The sequence below is a fragment of the Sciurus carolinensis genome, chromosome 7, assembly GCF_902686445.1.
Source record: "Sciurus carolinensis chromosome 7, mSciCar1.2, whole genome shotgun sequence".
Classification (NCBI taxonomy): domain Eukaryota; kingdom Metazoa; phylum Chordata; class Mammalia; order Rodentia; family Sciuridae; genus Sciurus; species Sciurus carolinensis.
This window is the reverse complement of record NC_062219.1, coordinates 26856338-26881541: the sequence shown is the minus strand read 5'-3', so window position 1 is coordinate 26881541 and position 25204 is coordinate 26856338. Positions and strand designations below refer to the sequence as shown.

The following is a 25204-nucleotide window of genomic DNA, read 5'->3' as shown; positions in this document are numbered from 1 at the left end:
TTTAAATACCATTTAACCAACTAAGAATAAAGTGCCCTGTAGCCAGCAGTGCCTCTCTACTTGCTTCTCTGAGAAGTGCTAAATTTGTAAGTCAGCATCAAAGTTTGGGAATATGCACGTAACCGTTTTTCAAAATGTACATTCTCTGAAGAAGCAACTGAAACAAGATTATTTAAAGATCCAGGTACTGAGGGCATCAGGATGGTATCCATAGCAACCATGTGCCATATGACCTCAATATTTGTACTTGCTCTACAAACAGGAAATTAGGCAAAAACCACAGAGTCCTGCAGTAAGCTGAGAAGAAAACCTAAATGTGTTTGGGTACCAGCAAGATCTAGCGTGGCCTTAGAGAAGCAAAAGAGTTTTTCTGAGCACTTTTTAAAATAAAAAATGAGATTAATATTGGGAAAGATTTATGAAGTTGGTAAAGAACTTGATTTATAATTATGCCTTCTCAAAAAAATGTTCTTATTTACTGGTAGAACAATCTAGAAAACATACATTTGTTTGTTTCTTTGTTTGGCAGATTCCCTTCCTCTAACTGTATTGTAGTATTTGTATTTGATGTAGAGGTAATAAGATTTTGGAATGTAACACCATTTATATTTCCAAAAACACAAAAATACTCCTTTAGGGAAAACAGACAAAAGAACATTCCCAGAGATTGTCTAGAAGAAACTCAGTTGAAAATAATGTTCAACTTCCTTATCAACAGTGGCACCACTTACTGATTAGAGAAAAAAACATTACCATACCACTGGCACCCTACAAAAGCCTTTCTCTGTATCTTTGCACAACACATAGAGGTTCCAGGGAGGAGGCACTGACCAACCTGATCTTAGTGACAAAAGTGCACTCACTGCTGGTCCTTCCGTTCTTTTCAACCAAGAGAATCACTTGTCCTGTTAATTCCTGTCCTAGCAGCTTAACCAATGCTTTTCTAGTTCTTACATCTTAAGAACAGTGGTTCTCAAACTTTAGCACACATCAGAATCATGGTGGGGGGATGTTGAAACACAGATTGCTAGGCCCATGCCCAGAGTTTCTGATTCAATCCATCTGGAAATGCGCATTTCTAACAAGTTCCTAGGTGAGGCCAATGCTGCTTCTCTGGAGACCACTCTTGGAGAATCACTGCCATGAAAAAATTTCCAACTCCTGACTTTAAGATCAGTCCGACTTATCAAGCACTAGAGGAAACCTGAACTTATCCTTGGGCAGACGACTTGGGGTTGGATTATCTGCAACATTCCTGTTCAGTCTCCCGAGTTTCCAGTTTTCTTATACCAACCATTGGTTTTTACATGCTAGAAGACAATGAATGTACAAGTTCTATGGAACAGTGATATGTCTAAGCTTCTTGTCTTTGTATTTAGAAACACTGATTTTACGAATGATCGTCTGTTTCATGTTGACCCTTTGACTTGTACTGAAAGTGATTTAAGGATGTCGTATGTGCATTTCTTCCTGTGTGGTTGTAATGAGATGTTTCCACGTTGGCTCCGTTCCAACCTTGGCTCCTGGCTTACAGAGGTCTCTGAGTAGTTGCTCCCTTGCCAGTTGTTTTACATCTTACATTTGTCATTGAAACATTAGCGTTTCAAAAAGACATGGCACTACTTGCTGTGCCCTCACCTTTCACTCAACTGTCTGCTGTAAATGAGTATTTTAATTTTATATATATATCTGTAAAGAGTCTACCAAATGGCTTCATGGAAATGTGCAAAATGAACCAATTCCCTTTTGAGCAGTAGGGGCGCCTGTTGTGACTTTTCAGTAAATAGGTGTTTGTGCGCGTGACCTGCAAAATGGTGACCATAGTCATTATTTTACCTTTCAAATGCTGGGAAAATGAAAAAGTGAATCAATGTTCTTGAAATTATGCTAACTCAAATATAGATGGGGCCTTAGTTTACCTTTTAACTCTTTATTCAATTACTGAGTTTTAGAAATTATTTTTCCATTACAAAGTAAACACCAGAGTGAATGATTCAAGAGGAAAAAAATTAAGGACCTTAAAATCATCACTCACTTATGAAACTATATTGATTATACATAATTCTTACCAATTCAATAAAGTTCCTATATAGACTTCTGTTTAATAAATACCCTCCCTGACATAATTTAATTTAGATGATTGTGTGAATAGAAAGTAGTAATTATAGGTATAGAATTAGTGAGATCAAAAAACATATCAGTGTTAATGAAATCAAGCATTGCCTCTGTAGATGGAAATAATTGGAGCTTTTATTTCCCTTTTATTTATGCATTATTTTAATAACTGATTTTAATTTTAATTTAAAAATCAATCTCTAGAAATAATTTATATTCAGTTTTATTAACTGGTGCCAAAAACAGAAGGGTGGAATCTGAAAGCCAGTCTATTGAACTAGTTTGTAAAATACTAGGTTTTGTTTTAAATTTAAGGAGGCATAAGCCCCTGATAATACAAGCCACCAGTGATCATCCATGGCTACCTCATGATGATGCACAAGCTGCTTGCTGTGGCTCCCTCTGCAGTTCTTTAAGTTTAACTTGTTGGAAGTGCTTATCTCTTAAAATCAGTAAGTAAGTAAGTAAATAAATAAATAAATAAATGGTTTGGTTTCCCACTAAGTAGGCAAAGCTGAACAAAGTGAGTGCTTTTGACATTTTGGGTTTCGCTTTGGTTGAAACCACGTGGTAGAGTACCCAGGTATGGCATGATGGGGCAGGAGGAGGTGCCTATAGGGAAAGGTTATATTTGTTTCTTGGTTTGTGTTATTTTTTTGTAGGGGGGGAAGCTAAAAACAAAATCTTTATTGCCCTGATCATGCCAAAAGACTATTATTCAAGATGCTCTTCTGCTTTTCTAAGAGGAATCAATTTAAATAAATTACATTATAAACAGTTGCCCTACTCCCGTCTATCATTCAATAAAGCCAGGGGGTAGTGTGGGTCCTTTTATCCCTTCTTGCATTATACCAAAGAATCAACTTATTTTCACTAAAAATTATAAATAAATGAAGCTTGGTATAGCCATAATGATTTGAGTCAGTATACCATTTTACCTGTAAAATGCAAATTTTATCCTTGCAACCCCACTCACCAGGAGCCTTGAAGCTTTTTGTTCTCTCCAAAGGCCTTGTCAAAGAAATATAATTTGTTTTTCTTTCTTAGTCATTTTGTTCACATTTACATTAAAAAAAAAAACTTGAGAACCAACCTCATTTATATGTTGATATATACCTGTTTGATTTGATATCTCTTCACTGTTTACCAGGTCTCTGTAAGCAAGCCTGCAAGTGTATTTTGTGTACATTTTATCTGAGGTGAAAAATGAAAATTCTAAAGAGAAAATATTTTAAAAGATATTGTATTTATGTTGCTTGTGTTGTAGAATAAAAGATTCAAATGCATTAAAAAATTGATATGTGCAACAATTTCCTTTACTAAATAAATTTACCAAAATAATTTATGTAAAAAGCATGTTTAACAGAATTCTGCCAAAAGAACCATTGCATTTTATAATTGTGAATAGAAAAGGATTGTTCCAATCCTATAAGGTAGAGGACGATTACTATTAACCATTTGTTATGTGCCTAGAAAACAAATTTGCAGAAATATATACCATTGTTCTCCCACCCCCATTTTTTAAAGAAAAGAGGGATTTTTACTGTTTTCATATTTATCAGGAAATATTGTACTTCATTCATTTAAAAAAAGCTAGAGTATTACTCTTTGTTCTTGAACAATCATCTCTCTCAATACTAGAAATATTATTTTAAAGTAGCATCGAAAAGAAAAACATAGCCACGTTTTTGTGATCTTATTGGATTGTGGTTTTTAGACTGTTTGAGAAGTCTATAATGGTATAAGCCTAGGAATCACCATGCCCACATCATGGAAAAGTGGCCACAGAGGAATAAAAGACATTTGGTATGCTGTAGAAATGGAATCTGTGTATGTGACTTCAGCTTAAGTGTCAATCATTCTGTCATACTCTGTGTAATCTTATAAATGCACACCAAGACTCAGTTACTTCTAGTTCAATCCCCAACCCCCCCAAAAAAATCTCTTCTATCATAAGGATGAAATAAAACTAAAATAGATACTGATATACCTTGCAAAGGGATGTCATCAATATACAGGACCAACCATGTTCATGGATGGTGAAAGCTCTGCTGTGCTAAAGTGGAGAAGCCCTTGGGCCATGGCCAGAAGTGTGGAGATCACACCCAAGTTTTTCCCCTTCCCAAGAATGGAGAGCCTGGACAACACTTGGCTACTCAGAGCACAAGCATCCTGCCCTGCAAGTCTGTCTGCTCTGGAAAAGAAAAATAAACCTTTATTTACCTCAAAGGGCGACCCTAAGATAAAATGAAAGCTCACTGTGGCAATACCAAAAACAGGAATGCCTAATAAGTGCTAAATACTATGTGTAGGATAGTAACTCTTTCACAAATAGCCCATTTTGCAAGTTGATACATATTTGAGATCGTCTACATACATATCCTTGACATTCACATCCATGAATGTACTCCAACACAGGAAACTTAACATTTTATGCCTGCCTGACACGAGGTGGTCAGAAACCCAGGTGCAGACCTCTTTAATCAACACTTTAGAAATAAATTCTAGGTCAATGGTCAATTCTTCAATTATTAATATCCAGCAATGAATGTATCATATGCATAAATCCAGCTGTATTTCTTTAAAGCAGAGACTTGATATGCTTCAACTATTTGGCTTATGATCAAACTTGTATTATCATTTAGCTTTGATAAATATTTCACATCACTCAGAAAATTCACTTCCCCATCTGGCTCTAAGGTAGGTTCAATAAGCAAGTGAAAATAAAATTGAGGCCTAATGCAATATTATGGTTTTCACATATTGATCAACATTCCTGTTATCTTAAGCCTTGGAAAGAGCACTTTAGCATGTCTTTTATCTTCCCCTTGTTTGTTTTTATTTATAGAGTCCTGGTTACAACATCAAGTCATTGGTGCCCTGAGTCTGCCCTGCCAATTTAATCTGGTCGCCCAAAATGTTTTGTTGTCACAGAAACAAACTGTCCAGTTCAAGGATCACATAGCTAAATCCCAGAGAAATTTATAAGCAGATTCTAAATCTTTTTTTAAGTACCATAAATTAAAAGTTTCTATTGTAACATAAAACAATCAAATGCACAACAGTTGAGAGCTAAGAACTGAAACATGGAACTTTGATTTGCTTTGATATGGTTTCCTGGTCTTCTTTTATATCAACCAGCATGTTATTTTCTATACTGAGCTATTCTTGTAACCAACACAAAGAATACAAAGAAGTAAAGCAACATTCTCCAGCAGAAAATGAATTAACCTTCAGTGAAACAAATTAGATGTTAAATGCTGTGATGCAAAAGCGCCATTTATAACTCAACTTGAAACCATGAGAACTGAAGTAATTTACCAATTACCAAGGAATGATTATTAGCTACATTATAGTTAAAATTTTAATATTTCAAGATTCGTTTCAATCTGCTCCTCTGACAGCCATCAAGTCAATAAACACTCCACGGACTTTCCTAATATAACAATGGGTTACAAAAAAATAATGTCCTTCTAAAGCCTAGAATAGAAGTGGCAGATGAAATATAGATTATTGACCTTCTTAAATCAAACCATTCAGAGCTGGGCAAGGGCCTCATTGATAAAGCACTTGCCTAACATTTGAGGCCCTGGTTCCATCCCTGATACCACAAAAAGGAAAAAAAATTTAGAAATGTCTTCTTGGAAAATTAATTAAGCATCCATGATTTTGTACTAGGCACAATCAGGGTTAAAATTTAGATTATTAAATTGGTAAATTTAACTAGCTCTGATTCCTAAGAAAAAGAAAATCTGTAAACCTTTGGGGATTGGGGATTGGCGCATAATCTAGAGACAAAATACCATCTCCTGCCCACCAGGTGTCCCTGGGCTCTACTCTGCTGGCACTCCCAGCTGAACACACCAGCACTCTCTCTCCTTGCCTGCTTCTGCTTCTCCCAGGAAGCAAGGAGAAGTAAGTGAACACTAGCAGAGTCGTTTCAAGGGCTACTCCTGAAAGGGTGCACAGGGTTCAGGAATTATCAGAATAACCTGGATCATATCTTTCATGAAACTGTGAACTGGCCACAATTCAGGAATGGATACAGATGTGGACTTAAACCAGGTGCAAGGGCACATGACTGCAATCCTAGCAACTCAGGAGACTGAGGCAGGAGGATGACAAGTTCAAGGCCAGCCTGGGAAACTTAGTGAGACCCTCTCTCATGAAAGAAAAAAAAAAAAAAAAAAGGTGGGGGGAGCGGGGACTGGAATGTAGTTCAGTAGTAAAGTGCCCCTGGTTTCAATCTTCTGTACAAATAAAAATAATAATTAAATTTTTTTTTTAATTTTTACAGACTGCATCTTGATTCACTATACACAAAAATGGGGTTCATCTTTTTGTTTCTATGGTTGAACACAATGTAGATTCATACCATTCATGTAATCATACATGTACATAGGGTAGTGATGTCTGTCTCATTACACCATCTTTCATACCCCACCTCATTTCCCTCTATGTAATCTAAAGTAAATTTTAATAAAGGACCAAATCCCTAATCCAAACAGTCAGATGAAGCAGCCAAACCACCTTTCCTCCATACATATTTGATTGAAAAAGTGCATTGGGGATATTAATCTATGTTTTCTTTCCTTCCCTCTCAATAGTCTCCCCATTCCTTTCTATTTACATAAATTATTGGCTCTGGAATTCAATATTTCAGGGGAGAGATATAATAGGGCAGAATGCCCAAAATTGCCCAGGAGGTTCTGCAGATCTTATATTCTAAAAACCTTAAGATGCATCCACTCTAGGGTAGAAACATGAGGGAAAATAATTTTCTTTATCTGATAAGAACTTAATTCCCTAGGAAGTTTTTCAACAGCAAGAAGGCTGAAGGTCAGACAGGACCCTGGCAGTGAGAAGACTGTCAGATCCCAGAGAAGGCAGGCCTGTGCCATGTTCCTTGGCTGCAGGCTAGCTAGACTGTGGGGGAGAGTCCCAATCCCTGGGCACGGCACCAAACAGCAGAAAGATCTCCACACCCCACACGTGGTGCACCTCCAGTAAAGTGAGTAGCTGGCACCAAAGGTCTGTGCCTGCCCAACTGTAGGACAGTTCAGGGTAACTTCCCTGGATGGGGCACAAGGACCCAGAGCAGAAAGCCCTCCGAACCATACCTCATCCTCATGCTGTAGAGTCCTGCCAAAAGCGACAAAGGTGATGCCACCTTGGCAGGCGAGAGGTCCCAAGCACTTTTAGGTAGGTAGTGTAACATAAAACTAAAAATTGCATACGTGAAGTCATGGGCTGATGTTTTACATTTGCTTTTGCAGTGAATTATCAAAACATCACTGCAAAGCCTTATACTAGTTTTTTTAAGGAAATTGGAATGGCAAGCAGAAAAGAAAGAAAACAACAATAACAGAACACAGCTGTCCTTATAGATGCAGTTAATTCCAAGGAAGTACCATCAGAGCTGCCACTGAGATGACCTGCTACGTCCAGTGTCAGTGGTCCTTGGTCTCAGAAAGCAATCTGCCCTCTTGGGAAAAGGGTTGTCTCATGAGGTCATCCCTTTCCCCTGGGATTCCCAACTCTCTACTCTCTAATGTGTGAACCATTTTGACAGCATATATTGTGCCTTCACCCACTGGGCAGGGCCCCATTTGGGCTCTATAAATCAGATGTGTCTGTCCAACAGATCCCACCGCCTCCATTCTGCTTGCTTCCAGGCAAACTGAGACACCCATGTCTACCTTCTGCCCAGGTGACCACATCCCCACCGCATAGTTTAGCTATCAGCAAGAGACACTTCCCAATCCACGTGAATCATAGCCTTGGAGCTTCAAATGGGTTCTTCATGCAATCTTCATAAGGACCAGGCGCTATAACCAGCTTAAGAAGTGACTCTGCCCGGTCACAACCCCCCCTCCCCTCTACTTACAGCTCCTCCCACTGAGGTTTGCTTATGTACCTGAACTAGCTCAGCTGCTCAAATTTTAATCTTCTTAAAACGTAATGCTCGTAAGAATCAACAGTCGTGGATTGTTGAATTTGTAGGTGTCCAAGCCCATTTCTTAAAATGGAAAAGTTTAATGCTTCTGTGCCAGGAATGACCTCTTAGATTAAAAAGGGGGGTGGGTAGGAATGACTAGCACCCTATGTGCATATATGATTACCTGACCTGTGTAACTACATCCTGTACAACCGATGAATGAGCAATTATACACCATTTATGTTTGATGTGTCAAAATGCGTTCCACTGTCATGTGTAACTAATTAGAACAAATGTGCGTGCATATATATATATATATATATATATATATATATATATATAAAAGATTCATGCAAGTAGAAAAAATGCTTCAAGTTAAAAATATTTTCAAAAGTTAAAATAGAGCTGACAACATTTAAAGATCAAATGGGTAGATTTCAAATAAATTAATTTTCTATTCAGGTCAGCTCTCTCTTAATAAAAACACCAATACTTTATATATCTGGAATTAGTTTGGCTGACAATTACTAAGCTAATGTTTATTCTAAGATATTCAGTAACTAATATTGGCAGTGATTTTACAAAAAAAAATATAAATGATATGTAAATGGTCAGACTCATTTACCATCACAATGTTACAGCCAATAGATTAATAAATCTAGATAAATTTTATTTATAACACTGACAATGGGTCAGCCACAGTTGGCTACCTAATAATTGCTTTTTCATTCATGTCCTTCATTTTAGGGATGAATTTATACACCATTAAAGTCATAACTTTCTTAATAGAGGTGAGAGTCATTCGGCTGAGTTTTCGAAAGGAACAAGAGTCTACCATTCCATGTATAACCTGTCTTAAAAGAATAGCCTTGTGTTCATATTTCATCTGATGGAGTATCAGACTGTAAAAGAACCAAAAGAAGCTTCCAAATCTACATCTCAATACTCAGAACTATGTGCATAGCTCTGAATTATTTAGAATATTTTCTTTCATTCTCACCAGTTTGCAAGGTAAGTTTTCTGCATTTTGCAGATAGAGAAAGTGAAAGAATTAACTTGAAGGTCACAGGGCTAGAAATTGGCAGAGGCAGAAATTCAAACCCAGTTCCGTCTGGCTATAAACCCACCTCTCCTGCTATGACATGAGTAAAAATTGAAATGAAATTAACCGTCTGGTCGAAGCCTTGCCAAGTGCAGCATATCCAACCTCAGTTGTCAAAAATCACCCACTGACCTAAATGTAAATCTTTTAAAATCTACACTCTCAAAATAATTGTACTATACTAGTCCACACAATAAAAGACTAAGTCTGGTCTCAGAGCCACCCAACTCAGAATAAATCCATCTGCTAAAAGAATAGGTAGCACATGATTTACCTGAGGGTTGTAATCCACCTTATAATCAAGCATCTGCCAAACAATATCTTGAGAGAACTCATACTTGACAAACTTAAAGGTCACTTCAAGTATCCACAACTTTCAGTATTTCTAATTCTATTCCTGCATTCGATTATGCTGTTGAAAAGTAATGTTTTCAGACCAAATCATCTTAGCTTCCTTTAGAAATGCCTTCATTAAATTAAGATTTAATGTTTGTGCCTCAGCTTTTAAAGAAGGTCGATATAAGAAATCACCAAAAGTGTCTTCCATAAATCTATATTAATGTAAGTGTCCATTATAGTACACATTTTTTTTCTTCTATAAGGAAACAAAAGGAGAATTTTTCAAGAATTCAAAGCCATGGTCTTTGATGACAATTATTTCATCTTCTATTATATACTGGCTTTTTAAAAGGTGGGGGGATCTTGTTTGTTTGATTTTGCCTCAGCTGCCAACAAACTCAGAGCTAAATTCAGCCTTGAAAAGCAGAGTTTAGGAGCAAGGGGAGAGGAAAGCTGGATTTCTTAGTTCACCTAACTTCCTCTGTAACAATTTGATAAAGGGGGATTCAATTCCTTCCATGTTATGACAAGGAAAGTGTACTGAGATAATTTTCCTAAGACTTCCGAGCTGCAAATAAGAAGTCAAGCCAGGTCTGAAATAAAATTCAACTTTTCCATACATGTTGAGAAAACAGTTTTATTTATACTAATGCCCTGATAGCACCTATCCCCCAGCTTGTTAGTTTTTATTTATGATCAGTCGTAAAGCCTTTTTATAACTTGTAAATTGGGTGTAATTAAAACAGTCCCTCAGTTGATATATGATCCAACGATGTGATCTAATCAACATTAAGTACCTATAGATTCTCTTAACACAATGGGGCCCTCACCAGAGACCTCAGAGCTTCAGATCCACGCTAGGCACACACTGTTCAGTGGCAAAAATCCATGCCACAACCCAGAGAGCCTAGGAGGTGTCCCTCAATCCCAAGCTCCCCTTGGCAAAAAGGGCTATTGGCTTTCCAGTCTCTCGTTAGAATGTGTCCTTGTCAAGAGTTGGGACAAACAAGGAAAAATCGTGCCCAGGAGTTCTCAGAGTTGAATTTCTGTTCAGTGCGCCAATTGTCCTTTACTCTAGGAAAGAGCATTTCCTATTGGCACAGTATATAACCCTGAGCACTCGCTATATACGAAGAACTTTATGTGCATTATGACATATAATCCTCCCTGCAGTTCTGAGGTAGGCATTATCTCTGTTTGACAGAGGGAGAACTTCAGGTTTAAGGAAATTGCCCAATTCACCCAAAGGCACTTGTGTTTAAGTGGAGGACGTAGGATTCAGACCAAACAACCCGGCTCCATAGCCTATAGCTTTTTCTACCAACCTATAGGTCTCTCCATAAACCTATCTGAACAAAATAACCTTATAAATTATGAAACTTTTTTAACAATGCTATCCAAGTTGCATCTATGTTTAAATTTTCTTAGTTTCTATTAATCCAGAATAGGTGAAATTCAGTAAAACTGAGTGATTAGAAGTAAGAGAAGACCAAAGCAAAGTTACCTCCTGCATCAATCAAATATCTAATCCTCATAATGGCACTACAGGTCTAAGTAACTCTCAAAATAGCAACAGATTAAGGTTTTTATTAAATAATCTATTTTGTGCTTAGATCCCAAGTGTATTAAAAAGAACTTGAACTGTAATCCCAGCAACTTGGGAGCCCAAGGCAGGAGAATTCACAAGTTCAAAACCAGCCTCAGCAACTTAGTGAGGCTCTGAGAAACTCAGGGAAACCCCGTATCAATATAAAATGTAAAAAAAGGCTGGGGATGTAGTTCAGTGGGTAAGAGCCCTTGGGTTCAAACTCTGGTGCAAAAAAAAAAAAAAAAAAAACTTGAGTTACCTTCTAAAGTTGTACATATATTACTTTTGATTCTGTTGCAGTGGTCTTTTTACCATGCTATTATCAACAAAACTCCCCTGACCATTTTTTTTCTTTAGACAACTCCCTCTACTCCCTCATGGTGAAAACCAGTTTTTCCTTGGTGATTCCACATTTCCTGAAACCACTTGGGAGTCATGCCAGAAGAAATAAAGCAGTCTCCAGACTCAGTCTCCAGACTCGCCACCATGTTTCCAGACCACAACTCCAGCTCTTAATCAACCCTCTCCCTTCAAACCCATGTTCCACTCCTTCCAACCCGTGTTCCACTTTGATCTCCAGGTGTAGTCATCTTTCTCTGTCCTCATTAAATGTTTTTCCCATTTTCTGTCCCAGGTAAGCAAAATCTAGGTGATCATCTAATCCTCACAATCCAGACCATGACCTTTAAAAGAATTTGAAGAACATCCCTCCAAGGTTGTGCTTCAGTCCAGGTCACACAGACTAATGGACAATTCAGGCCATTTTCATCCATCCTTCTTCCTGAAAGATACCGCTTGGACAGATGCCCAGGCCTATGCCCACATGTGGACCCCCTAATCTCATAAGGCACCAGAAGCTTAAAATTCTAATTGTATGTAGAAAATATCTTCAACTCTAAATGGGCAAATCATATACCACCAACATTCCAGTTTTCACCAAAGAGAGTATAACATCTCAATCTGAAGTCTGCAGATTTCAGATTAATTCCCTGCAGTTTCAGACTTGAAGCAGAATGAAGATCATCTCTTAGCACAAAGTGAGGAGTTGTCTATAAAGCACAAACTACTTACAACCCCCAGAACTGCAGTTTTCCAACTTTCAAAATCCAACACTCATAGTTGTTTCAAAACACACACAAGGATAGCAGGATATAAGATCAATGCTCATAAATCTAATGCATTTTTATACATAAGTGATGAATCTTCAGAAAGAGAAGTTAGGAAAACTACCCCATTCACAATAGCCTCGAAAAAAATAAAATACTTGGGAATCAATCTCACAAAAGAGGTGAAAGACCTCTACAATGAGAACTACAGAACACTAAAGAAAGAAATTAAAGAACACCTTAGAAGATGGAAAGATCTCCCATGTTCTTGGATAGGAAGAATTAATATTGTCAAAATGGCCATACTATCAAAAGTGCTATACAGATTCAATGCAATTCCAATTAAAATCCCAATGACGTACCTTACAGAAATAGAACAAGCAATCATGAAATTCATCTGGAAGAATAAGAAACCCAGAATAGCTAAAGCAATCCTTCACAGGAAAAATGAAGCAAGGGGTATTGCAATACCAGAACTTCAACTATACTACAAAGCAATAGTAACAAAAACGGCATGGTATTGGTACCAAAATAGGTAGATCAATGGTACAGAATAGAGGACACGGACACAAACCCAAATAAATACAATTTTCTCATATAGACAAAGGTGCCAAAAATATGCAATGGAGAAAAGATAGCCTCTTCAACAAATGGTGCTGGGAGAATTGGAAATCCATATGCAACAGAATGAAACTAAACCCATATCTCTCACCGTACACAAAACTAAACTCAAAATGGATTAAGGACCTCGGAATCAGACCAGAGACCCTGCATCTTATAGAAGAAAAAGTAGGTCCAGATCTTCAGCATGTCAGCTTAGGACCAGACTTCCTCAACAGGACTCCCATAGCACAAGAAATAAAAGCAACAACTGGGATAGATTCAAACTAAAAAGCTTTCTCTCAGCAAAGGAAACTATCAGCAATGCGAAGGAAGAGCCTACAGAGTGGGAGAAAATCTTTGCCAATCATACTTCAGATAGAGCACTAATCTCCAGAATCTATAAAGAACTCAAAAAACTCTACACCAAGAATGCAAATAATCCAATCGACAAATGGGCTAAGGAAATGAATAGACACTTCGCAGAAGAAGATCTACAAGCAATCAACAAACATATGGAAAAATGTTCAACATCTCTAGTAATAAGAGAAATGCAAATCAAAACCACCCTAAGATTCCATCTCACCCCAATTAGAATGGCAATTATCAAGAATACAAGCAACAACAGGTGTTGGCGAGGATGTGGGGAAAAAGATACACTCATACATTGCCGGTGGGGTTGCAAATTAGTGCAGCCACTCTGGAAAGCAGTATGGAGATTCCTTAGAAAACTTGGAATGGAACCACCATTTGACCCAGCTATCCCACTCCTTGGCCTATACCCAAAGGATTTACAATCAGCATACTACAGAGATACAGCCACATCAATGTTCATTGCTGCTCAATTCACCATAGCCAAATTGTGGAACCAACCTAGATGCCCTTCAGTTGATGAATGGATAAAGAAACTGTGGCATATATATACAATGGAATATTACTCAGCCATAAAGAATGATAAAATTATGGCATTTGCAGGCAAATGGATGAAATTGGAGATATCATGCTAAGTGAAATAAGCCAATCTCAAAAAACCAAAGGAAGAATGATCTCGCTGATAAGTGGAGGATGACACATAATGGGGCGTGGGAGGGGTTAGTTTTAGGGTTAGAATTAGGGTTAGGGAGGGGGGCAAGAATGGGGGAAGGAAGGACTGTATAGAGGGAAAAGAGGGGTGGGAGGGGTGGGGTGAAGGGAAAAAATAACAGAATGAATCAACCAACATTACCCTATGTAAATTTATGATTACACAAATGGTATGCCTTTACTCCATGTACAAATAGAGAAACAACATGTATCCCATTTGTTTACAATAAAAAAAAAAAAAAACATAAGGGGCTGGGGCTGTAGCCCAGTGGTAGAGCACTTGCCTCGCACATGTGAGGACTGGGCTCGATCCCCAGCACCACATAAAAATAATAATGAATAAAGATATTGTGTCCATCTACAACTAAAAAATATTTAAAACAAAAATATTTAAAACACACACACACACACACACACACACACACACAATTGAACACATAAATACACAAACCAAAAGTTCATTGAACCAGAGTTTGCTAGGATTACCAGTCATTTGTTTTCTCCTGGTTTATTTTCTAATTCTTCCACACTGTCTACTCAGATAAGAAAGAAAGTAGCTTTGCAAGAGTAAACTTTCCAAGCACAGATTAAAAGTTCATGCAGAGGAGTCTGTAAATTTATTTCTACCACCCTTGCTTTTTCCTTCAATCCAGAACATCCCAGTAGCCTCTCAAATGGTTTCCTAATTCTAAACTTTCCTCTCTCAATCTGTCCTCCACACTGATGCCAGAGGGATTCTGTGTTTCCTGTTTCTCTGAAGAGTTAAAATTATTTGTCTATTTGGGGGGAAAGTTGATGCAAATACCTGTGGCTCTGAAACCCTAGGTCATTGATCCCCTGCTCCTTTTCTGGACTCATCTTTTCAAGCTCTGAACATAACACTCAATCTTCATTCTGCAGCACTTGGGAAGACTTTCATTCTTTATTCAATCAAAAATTTTTTACTGAGCAGTTTTCCTTCAGGAGTTCCCACATAACTTCTATTTTTCAAAATCCAACAGTTCCTTTAAGCCTGGCAACCTAGCAACACTACTCCAGGTACAGCTCCTGGATTCTCACTGCATTTTTTCTTAAAAAATAGTTTTATAGAAAGAGTATTTCTCTCCATGCATTCAAGCCTTTCATTTTTCCTCAGCAATGTTGTATAGCTTGCGTGCAGCTCTTGATGTACGTATTCAGTCCATAAGAGTCATGATGTGTTATCTTTCATGCATATTGATGGATTTAATTTATTTAAATTTTGTTAGGGGTTTTCACATCTTCATGAGCAATACTGACTTACAGCTTTGTTATATTTCTTTGACTTTGGTTTCAATATGAGAGGGAATGTTAAAATCTCCAACTATAGTTGTGGGTTAGCTGATTTTTTTCTTTTAGTTTCTTCTGTTTTTGCTTCTTGTATTGAAGCTCTGTTATTAGATGTATACATATTTAAGATTATTATGTTTCTCACAAATTGACCCCCTCATGGGCTGGGGATATAGCTCAGTGGTAGAGTTCTTGTCTAGCATGAGGCCCTGGATTCAATCCCCAGCACTACAAAAATAATAAGACAAATTGACTTATTACAAAATGTTTTTAATCCCTATTAATATTCCCATTAAAATGAATACATTTTTATATTAATGATATTAATCATTAAGTTTTTTTTTTTTAATCATTAAGTTAATGATCACATGGTATACCTTTTCTATTCTTTTCCTTTTAGTCTATTTAATCTCTGTGTTTAAAGTTGAACTTTTTTGAGAAAGCTACCATCAGATCTAATGAATGGAGCAAAGAGTTTGGTCTCAGAGGAAGATTGAGAAAGAACTACCAGTTAAATTGGAGAACAGCCAGGTGTTACCAAAGTCAAGTCAGTAAGCACTTCAAGAAGAGGGGATCCAGTAGGGACCAATGTACAGGAACCTTCAGCAAGATGATGACTATAAATAGACCACAAAGGATCTGAAGGTCGTGATGACTTTTATCAGCCCCATTTCAGGGCAAGGGTAAAGACAGAGTCAAACTGAAGAAAGAAGAGCCACTGGGAGGAAGGAAGGCAGGAATGGGAACTGATTTAAATTGTGGGGTTCAGAGGGCAAGAAGGCAGCACATAGAAGGAAAGGGGGCCAGTGAGGAAGGTTTAAGGTTCCTGCCTTATTCCAAGGTGGGAGATGATCTGAAGTTTATGGACTGAGAGGAAATAAGTTGAAAGAGAGGCTAAATCATTCCCTAGGCATGGGGAGAGGGAAGGTGGAGGCATTATGAAGAGTTCATGAAGGGGATAGGGTGGGGATCTTGGGGTAGGAACGGGGGTTGGTAGACACACACGTGTGTACTGGATAAAGGATGGGGAGACTGGGTTGGGAGGCAGTCTGGAGGGGATCTGGGTGGGCAGATCTTGCTTTGGACAAAACAGACTGCTCTTCTCCAACACAGCCACCACTCTGGGGGATGAGAAAAGACAGGGAAAGTGGACAAAGGGAAGGAGAGTGAAATATTTTTGCTTAATAGCTGTTTCTTAATGGAAAATTGAGTCCAAGATAAAAGACAAGGGGTTGGCAGAGGATTGAAAGGAAGTGGTGGATGTTGAAAAGGAGTTGGAGGAGCTGATTGCATACTTATTCCAGAAGACCATTCTTCACATCCAGATCTGACTCAGAGGCCCTCGCTGGACTTGCAGTTGTTCTTTGAGCAGATCACTGCCCAGTGCTTCATATTGACTTCTGTGATTTACTGGTCTGTCTCCCACATGCTTATAAGCTTCTTTGGTAAGGGACACATGATAATGCCTAGAACTTACTGGCTACCCAATAACAACATTTGATCAATAGTCGAGGTAAAAATATTGCCAAGTAGTAGAGGCCCTGTACTACATACTTTGTGGTTAATTCAGAATTTGAGGCCTTGAACTTAAACTCCACAACAAGAATCCTCTAAATTCTAGTATCCTATAATTAAGTGAGTGGGGTAAGGGGTTTTCAAATTTCAATGCAATATTGATGCTCATGACATTATAATAACGATTATCTGTTTGTAAGGGAGATTTACCAATAGGACCTTTAGAAATATCTGCAAAGTTTATCAAATGATATAAAAGCAAGAAATAGAAATGTAAAATCCAGAAAATTTAATTTTACATATTGCTTTTTAAAGGAATGAGTCTTAAAGTGGGAGTGTAGAACTAAACTTGACATTTTAAATCCAATGTTCTCAAATTAAATCACCAGGATCCCAATTGTATGTCAAAGAATAGGAGTGTTAAATAATGCACATTTCAATCCAAAGGCTTTCATCTGGATAAATTGGACCATGAACTTACTATTAATTCCATGCCCCTCTGTATTTCAATAGCAATTCCCTAGAGTATACAAATATATTTCTAAATCACCTGTTGGAAATTATACAGCATATAGCGGTAACCAAACACAATACCTAAACCTTTCATTTTTTATAAAAATCAACCTTAATGCCATTCCCACACAGACATACCTCAATCTAAGATTTTACTTATATAAATTAACAAAAATTATAAATATGCCCCAGGATAGTCAGTTCATAGGACCATATCTAATAGTGAGAAATGTCACACTTGGGAGTGTTTTTGACAGGGAAAAAATAGGTGTTCCACTTACAGAATTTCCAGTGTTACAAAATGCACTCTACTTCTAACACCACTCACAGAGTTTCAGGTTCCTCAGCTATAAAAGGAAGGAATTGAACCGGAATGATTCAGAAGTCTTCCTTTTTTAATTATTTTTTTATTTTTACAGACTGCATTTTGATTCATTGTACACAAACGGGGTATAACTCCTCATTTCTATGGTTGGGCACAAAGTACATTCATACCATTCATGTAATCATACATGTACATAGGGTAATGATGTCTGTCTCATTCCACCATCTTTCATACTCCCCTCCCTCTCATTTCCCTCTAAGTAATCTAAGTTCCTCCATTCTTCTCTCACCCCCCACCCCCCCACCCCCATTATGTATCATCATCCACTTATCAGGGGAAACATCCAGCCTTTGGTTTTTTGGGATTGGCTTATTTCACTTAGCATGATATTCTCCAATTCCATCCATGTATTATTAGTTATACATGACAGTATAATGTGTTTTGACATATCATAAAGTATAACTTTCCATTCTTGTGGTTGTACATGATGTGGACTTTCACTGGTTGTGTATTCACATATGAACATACAAAAGTTATATCTGATTCATTCTACTGTCTTTCCCATTCACAAACCCTTCTCTTCCCCACTGTCCAATTTGGTGAACCTCCACTCCTCCCCCCACATTGTGAGTCAGCATCTGCATATCAGAGAGAACATTTGGCCTTTGGTTTTTTTGGGATTGACTTATTTCACTTAGCATGATAGTCTCCAGATCCATCCATTTACTGGCAAATGCCATAATTTCATTCTTATTTATGGATGAGTTATATTCCATTGTGCATATGTACCACACTTTATTTATCCATTAATCTATTAAAGGGCACTGAGGTTTGTCCCATAGTTTATCTATTGTGAATTGAGCTGCCATGAACATTGATGTAGCTGTATATCTATAGTATGCTGATTTTAAGTCCTTTGGGAAAAACTGAGGAGTGGGATAACTGGGTCAAAAGGTGGGTCCATTCCAAGTTTCCTGAGGATTCTCCATACTGCTTTTCAGAGTTACTGCACCAATTTGCAACTCCACCAGCAATGTAAAAGTGTGCCTTTTCCCCCACATCCATGCCGATATCTATTATTGTTTGTGTTCCTGATAATAGCCATTCTAATTGGAGTTAGATGAAATCTTAGAGTTGTTTTAATTTTCATTTCTCTAATTACTAGAAATGTTGAACACTTTTTTAATATATTTATTAATTGCCTGTATATATTCTCCTGTAGAGTGTCTGTCCAGTTCCGTGGCCCATTTATTGACTGGGTTCTTTGTATTTTTGGTGTGAAGATTTTAAAGTTCTTTATAAATTTTGGAGATTAGTGCTCTATCTGAAGTACATGTGGAAAAGATTTTCTCTCAGTCTGTAGGTTATTTTTTCACATTATTGATTGTATCCTTTGCTGAGAAAAGCTTTTTAGCTTGAATTCATCCTATTTATTGATTCTTGTTTTGATTTCTTGTGCTTTGGGAGTCTTGTTAAGGAAGTCTGTTCCTAAACCAACATGATGAAGATTCAGGCCTACTTTGTCTTCTATTTGGTGCAGGGTCTCTGGTCTAATTTACTCTTTTTTTTTTAATTTTATTATTATTTTTTTATTGTAAACAAATGGGATACATGTTGTTTCTCTGTTTGTACATGGCGTAAAGGCATACTATTTGTGTAATCATAAATTTACATAGGGTAATGTTGTTTGATTCATTCTTTTTTCCCTTCCCCTCCCACCCCTCCCACCCCTCTTTTCCCTCTATACAGTCCTTCCTTCCTCCATTCTTGCCCCCCTCCCTAACCCTAACTCTAACCCTAACACTAACCCCTCCCACTCCCCATTATGTGTCATCATCCACTTATTAGCGATATCATTCGTCCTTTGGTTTTTTGAGATTGGCTTATCTCACTTAGCATGATTCTAATTTACTCTTGCTTTCATTTTTTACTTCTATCTTCTCTCTTCTTCCCTCGTAAACATCAAATTCTACATCACTTCTGTTCTCTCCCTGCCCATCATCAATGATTTTGCAAACTTATTGTTTTCATTGTAGGCAATGATTGGTCATATTATTCCATTTGTTATGACAATTAATATTGTAGATGTCATAGCAGGAACTATTTGGTTTAATGCTATATATTGTTTGCAATGATTATAATTTTTAATTGCCTCCCCCTAGATGGGGAAGTGCTGGAAACATTCAGGGACACTGTAAATCCACAGTTTAGAAACTCTACTATCTTAGATCCATACTGTTAGATAGGTAGACAAACAAACAACATGAAAAAGCAAGGGAACAATCATCCCAAACAAACCTAGATACTTCAATAACAGAATCCATTGACACCACAATGGAAGAAATGTCACAGAAGGAGTTTAGAATGTACATAGTTGGATTGATCTGCAAAGTAAAGGATGATATAAGGAGTAAAATCAAAGAGAAAATATAGGAAGTGAAAACTCACTTTAATAAAGAGATAGAGATTCTGAAAAAAAAATCAAGCAGAAATCCTCAAAATGAAGGAATCAATAAACCAACTTTAAAATTCAATGGAAAGCATCATCAACAGAATAAAACATTTGGAATATAGAGTTTCAGCCAATGAAGACAAAATATATAATCATGAAAATAAAGTTGACCATGGAGAAAAGATGTTAAGAGACCATGAACAGAATTTCCAAGAAATATGGGATAACCTGAAAAGGCTATATTTAAGATTTATGGGGATAGATGAAGGTTTACAGATACAAATGAAAGGAATGCACAATCTTTTCAATGAAATAATATCAGAAAAATTCCCAAACTTAAATAATGAAATGGAAAATCAAATACAGGATGCTTACAGGACCACAGATATACAAAATTACAACAGACTCACACAAAGGTACATTATTATGAAAATACCTTACAGAATGATAGATTTTTTAAAGGCTGCCAGAGAAAAATGGTGGGTGATATTTAGAGAAAAACCAGTCCACATCTTAGGTAATTTCTCAACCCAGACATTCAAAGCCAGGTGGTCTTGGGATAATATATACCAAGCTCTGAAAGAAAATAGATGCCAGCCAAGAATACTCTACACAGCACAATTAAACCTGAGTTGACAATGAAATAAAAATCTTCCATGATAAAAAAAAAGTTAAAAGAATTTACAACTAGAAAATCTGTGCTATAAAACATACTTAGTAAAATATTTCATGAAGAAGAAATAAAAAATGAAAGTGAACTCAAAAAACTTAAAACAAATAAATAAATAAATAAATAACCCAATCAATAAACAAGCAAAGAAACTGAACAGTACTTCACAGAAGAATTACTATTGTTCAACAAATACATGAAAAAACATTCAACTTCTCTAGCAACTAGAGAAATGTGAATTAAAACTACATAATTTTGAATGAACCATGGATCAAACAAAAAGACAAGCCAGAAATGTTTTCTAAAACAAATGAAAATGGAAACAACATATCAAAACTTATGGGATACAGCAAAAGCAGTACTGAGGACAGTTTGGAGCAATAACAACTGCCTATAACCAAAAAAAAAAAAAAAAAAAAAAATGAAAGATTTCAAGTTACCTAATGACCTAGATATGCAAGAATAAACAAAAGACAAAATTAGTGGAAGGAAATAAGAAAGATCAGAGGAATATAAACTAAAGAGAATAAAAAACTAAAGAGAATAAAAACAATGCAAAATATCAGTGAAATAGAGCTGGGTTTTTGAAAAGATAAACAAAATCAATAAACTTTTACCTAGATCAGTCAAGGAAAAAAGAGAAAACCCAAATAAATAAAATCAGAGATGAGAAGGGAGACAATTACAATTTGTCTTGATACCACAGAAATATAAAGGATTATTGGGGTAAAATTATATACTAACAAATTAAAAAACCTAGAATAAGTGGACAAATTTCTGGACACATGTGAACAAGCGAAATTAAACCATGACAACATAAAAAATCTAAATAGATCAATATTTATCTATGGATTTATTTATGGATTTATTTATTTATTTATGGATTCATCAAGGGATGAATGATAGAAGCAAAAATTCTTAACAAAATGGTAGAAAACTAATTCAACAGCATATCAAAAAAGATCATTCATTATGAACAAGTTGGTTTTCACCCAAGGATGAAAGGATGGCTTGACATATACAAATCAATAAATTGAATACAACACATCAAGAGAATGAAGGATAAAATTCACATATTCATCTCAATAGATGCACAAAAACCCTTTGATAAAATTCAACATTCCTTCATGATAAAAATGCTGAATAAATAAGGTTAGAAGGATTATACCTCAGTACAATAAAGACTATATATGACAAATTTATAGCCAACATCATATTGAATGGGGAGAAGCTGAAATCATTTCCTGGAATATTAGGAACAAGGCAAGTTGGCCACTCTCAATGCTTTTATTCAGTATAACACTGCAAGTTTTCACGCCTGTTGCAGATGATGTCATTATGTATGTTAAAAATCTAAAGACCCCACTAAAAGACTATTAGAACAAATAAATTCAGTGAAGTAGTAGGATACAAACAGTATACAGGACTGTAACTTTACTACACACCAATAACAAAGTGACAGAAAATTAATCCCATTCACAATAGCTACAAGAAATGAAATGCCTAGGAATAAACTTAACCAAGGAAGTGAAAGACCTTACAATGAAAATTATAAGATTCTGATAAAATAATTTGAAAACAAAAAAAAATGGAAAGATCTCCCATGTTCATGGATTGGGAGAAATAACATTGTTAAAATGACCATGCTATCCAACATGATCTACAGATTCATCAAAACATAAATGATATTCTTCACAGAAAAAAAAAATCCCAAAATATATATAGAAGCACAAAAAACCTCCAATAGCCAAACAATTGATCAAAAGAACAAAGGTAGAAGCATCAAAATACCTTACTTCAAGACATACTACAGAACCATAATAATGAAAACACATAAACAAACCAATGGAATAGAATAGAGTCCAGGAACGAACCCTCCCATCTACAGTCAACTAATCATAAACAAAAATGCCAAAAACACACATTGGAAAAGCAGAACCTCTTCAATAAATGGTGCTGGGGAAACTGGACAGCCACAGGCAGAAGACCGAGACTTGAACTGCTATATATCTCACCCTGTGCAAAAATCAGTTCAAAATGGATCAGAGACCTATAGGTAAGACTTGAAGCTCTCTGAAACTATTAAAGAAAAGCAAATCAAAACTACAATGAGAACACATCCCATGCCTGTATAATTTTATCAAAATGAATTCTACTGTCATGTGTAACTAAGAAGAACCAATAAGAAAAAAAAAAAAAAAACTACAAAGAAATACCATCTCACCCCAGTTAGAAAAGCTATTGTGAAAAATAAAAGAACAAATGCTGGCAAGGATGTTGGGGGACAAAGGAACTCTTATACATTGTTGGTGGGAATATAAATTAGTACAGTCATTATGGAGGTTCCTCAAAAGACTAAAATTAGGTCTGCCATATGATTCCGCTATCCCATTTCTGGTTATCTATCTAAAGAAAAGGCAATCAGCATAACAAAGAGAAAAACTGCACACCTATGTTGATTAGACCATTATCCACAATAGTAAGATATGAAATTAACCTAGGTATTTTTCAACAGATGAACAGATAAAGAAAATGTGGTATATATACACAATGCAGTCTTATTCACCCATAAAGATGGATGAAATCCTGTCATTTCCAACAAAATGGATGGAACTGGAGTACATTTTATTGAATGAAATAAGCCAAGTACAGAAAGACAAGTATTATATATTCTTTCTCATATGTGGAAGCTAAAAGAATGTCAAACTGAAGGCAGAGAGGCTAGAGCTTGACAAAGGGGATAGGGGATGGTTTTGATCAGTGCACACCATACACACACACACACTATGTCACACTGAACCCCAGTAATGTGTCCGGTACATGTTAAAAGATTTTCAAAAAACAATGCAGATTACACCAAAATGGCACTAGGACTTCATTCTTCCCAAAGCATTTGCATACATATTACATGTAGGCCCTGACTAGGCTTCGGGAGAACATGACTTCAAGGACAATTCTTTGCCTTCTATTAGTGGAGAACAGCCTTCAGACAGTTCTGATGTGGGACTTTGCATGAGGCAAAGAGAGCATTCCCTGGCCACCGGAGAGTCCAGGGAGTGGGAGTGGACGGTCCAGGGCCAGTGATGATGGAGACTAATCAGCAGAGGGGTCTCCCCTGCAAAATTATTCTAAACCAAGTTTTAAAGAGCGAATAGGAGAACTCCTATTCATAGCCATGTGACATTTGCCATCTCTAGATTTTTGTACAAAGAAGTGAGGTTGCTACACCAAGTAAAGGAGGAACAGGCCTCTTCATCACCCACAGTCCCTTTACTTCACAGGGGGTGAAGTTTACCTCCAGACCTGGCTCCTGGAATTGTGTAATCTTGCAAAACCTAGGTAATTTTCTCCCCAAGGCTGTTTAATGCAAGCCTCGACTTACTAATCTGTGAAATAGGAATGATCCTTTTAGCCTAGAGTTGTTTTTTAAAAGGGGGAAGTAGATAATTTAATAATACATGACAATTTATATATTAAATAAGTGATGGTGTTCCCTACCCTAACTCACCCCCAACATTGAATAAAGAAAACACAGGAGGTGATATTTGTCTTTCTGTACCTCGTTTATCTCACTTAACATATTGTCCTCTGGGTTCATACATGTTGCAAATGACAGGATTTTCTTTTTTAAGGTTGAATAGTATTCCATTGTGCACATATACCACATGTTCTTCATCCATTCATGCACTGACGGATACAGACTGCTTCCATGTGTTGGTTACTGTGAATAGGGCTGTAACGAAAATGGGAGTAAAGATGTCTCTTTAACATACTGATTTTATTTTCTTTAGATATATGCCCTATATACATATTAATTGTTCCTCCTTGTAATTTTTAATTTTCTGTTCAAACCTCCTAGCCCACAAGGGCTTGTATATTTATTTATTTATTTTTGATTGTCATTCTTGGTTGGTTTTAAAAACACTACTTTGGGGTATCTTCCTCTTTCAGTTCGTAGTGTCAGTGGATCTGGTCAAACTGTCTCTTTCCTTCCAGATTATCAGGTCCAACTAAAACAAAGACCAGATCCGTGACCCTTCAGTGAACTCCTGGCTGCCCATGAAAGTCTGAGGCTGGGTGATCCATCACAGGCCGTCTGTAGGCTGCTGATTCATTTTTCTGTCACCCTAATCAAATATAAGCTTATTTAATTCTTATAATGGCATCTTGAAACAGTGCACTGACCAGTTTACTAAAAGTCAAATGTATTTACTAGTGTAGTAATTGAAGGTAGAAAAAAAACTATCATTTTATAGTTATCTTTGGTTCATTTGGATCTTCTCTGACCATTAGTTTAAGACTTTTTCTCCTTTATTGAACCAGAAAATAAAACGTGTAATATAACCAACTCCCCTATCCAACTCATCTACAACCAATAAAACCAGAAAATCTGGAAATCTCAGCGTTGAAACTCTAATAGCAAATCAACTATGTTGAGTTCAAAGAAAAAATTTTTAAATAGCCAAATGAGTGAAGAATTCAACTAATTTTAAAAAAAAGAGAGAGGTAAAATAATTAAATAGAAAACATAAAGAACAGTCTACATTCTG

General features: G+C 36.6%; 1 long non-coding RNA gene across 1 annotated transcript in view; it reads right to left on the bottom strand.

Annotated features, from left to right (window-relative positions):
• The window catches only part of LOC124988379 (uncharacterized), a 40520-nt gene that overhangs the window by 1267 nt on the left and 14049 nt on the right, over positions 1-25204 (bottom strand). The gene's annotated exons all lie outside the window — the stretch shown is intronic.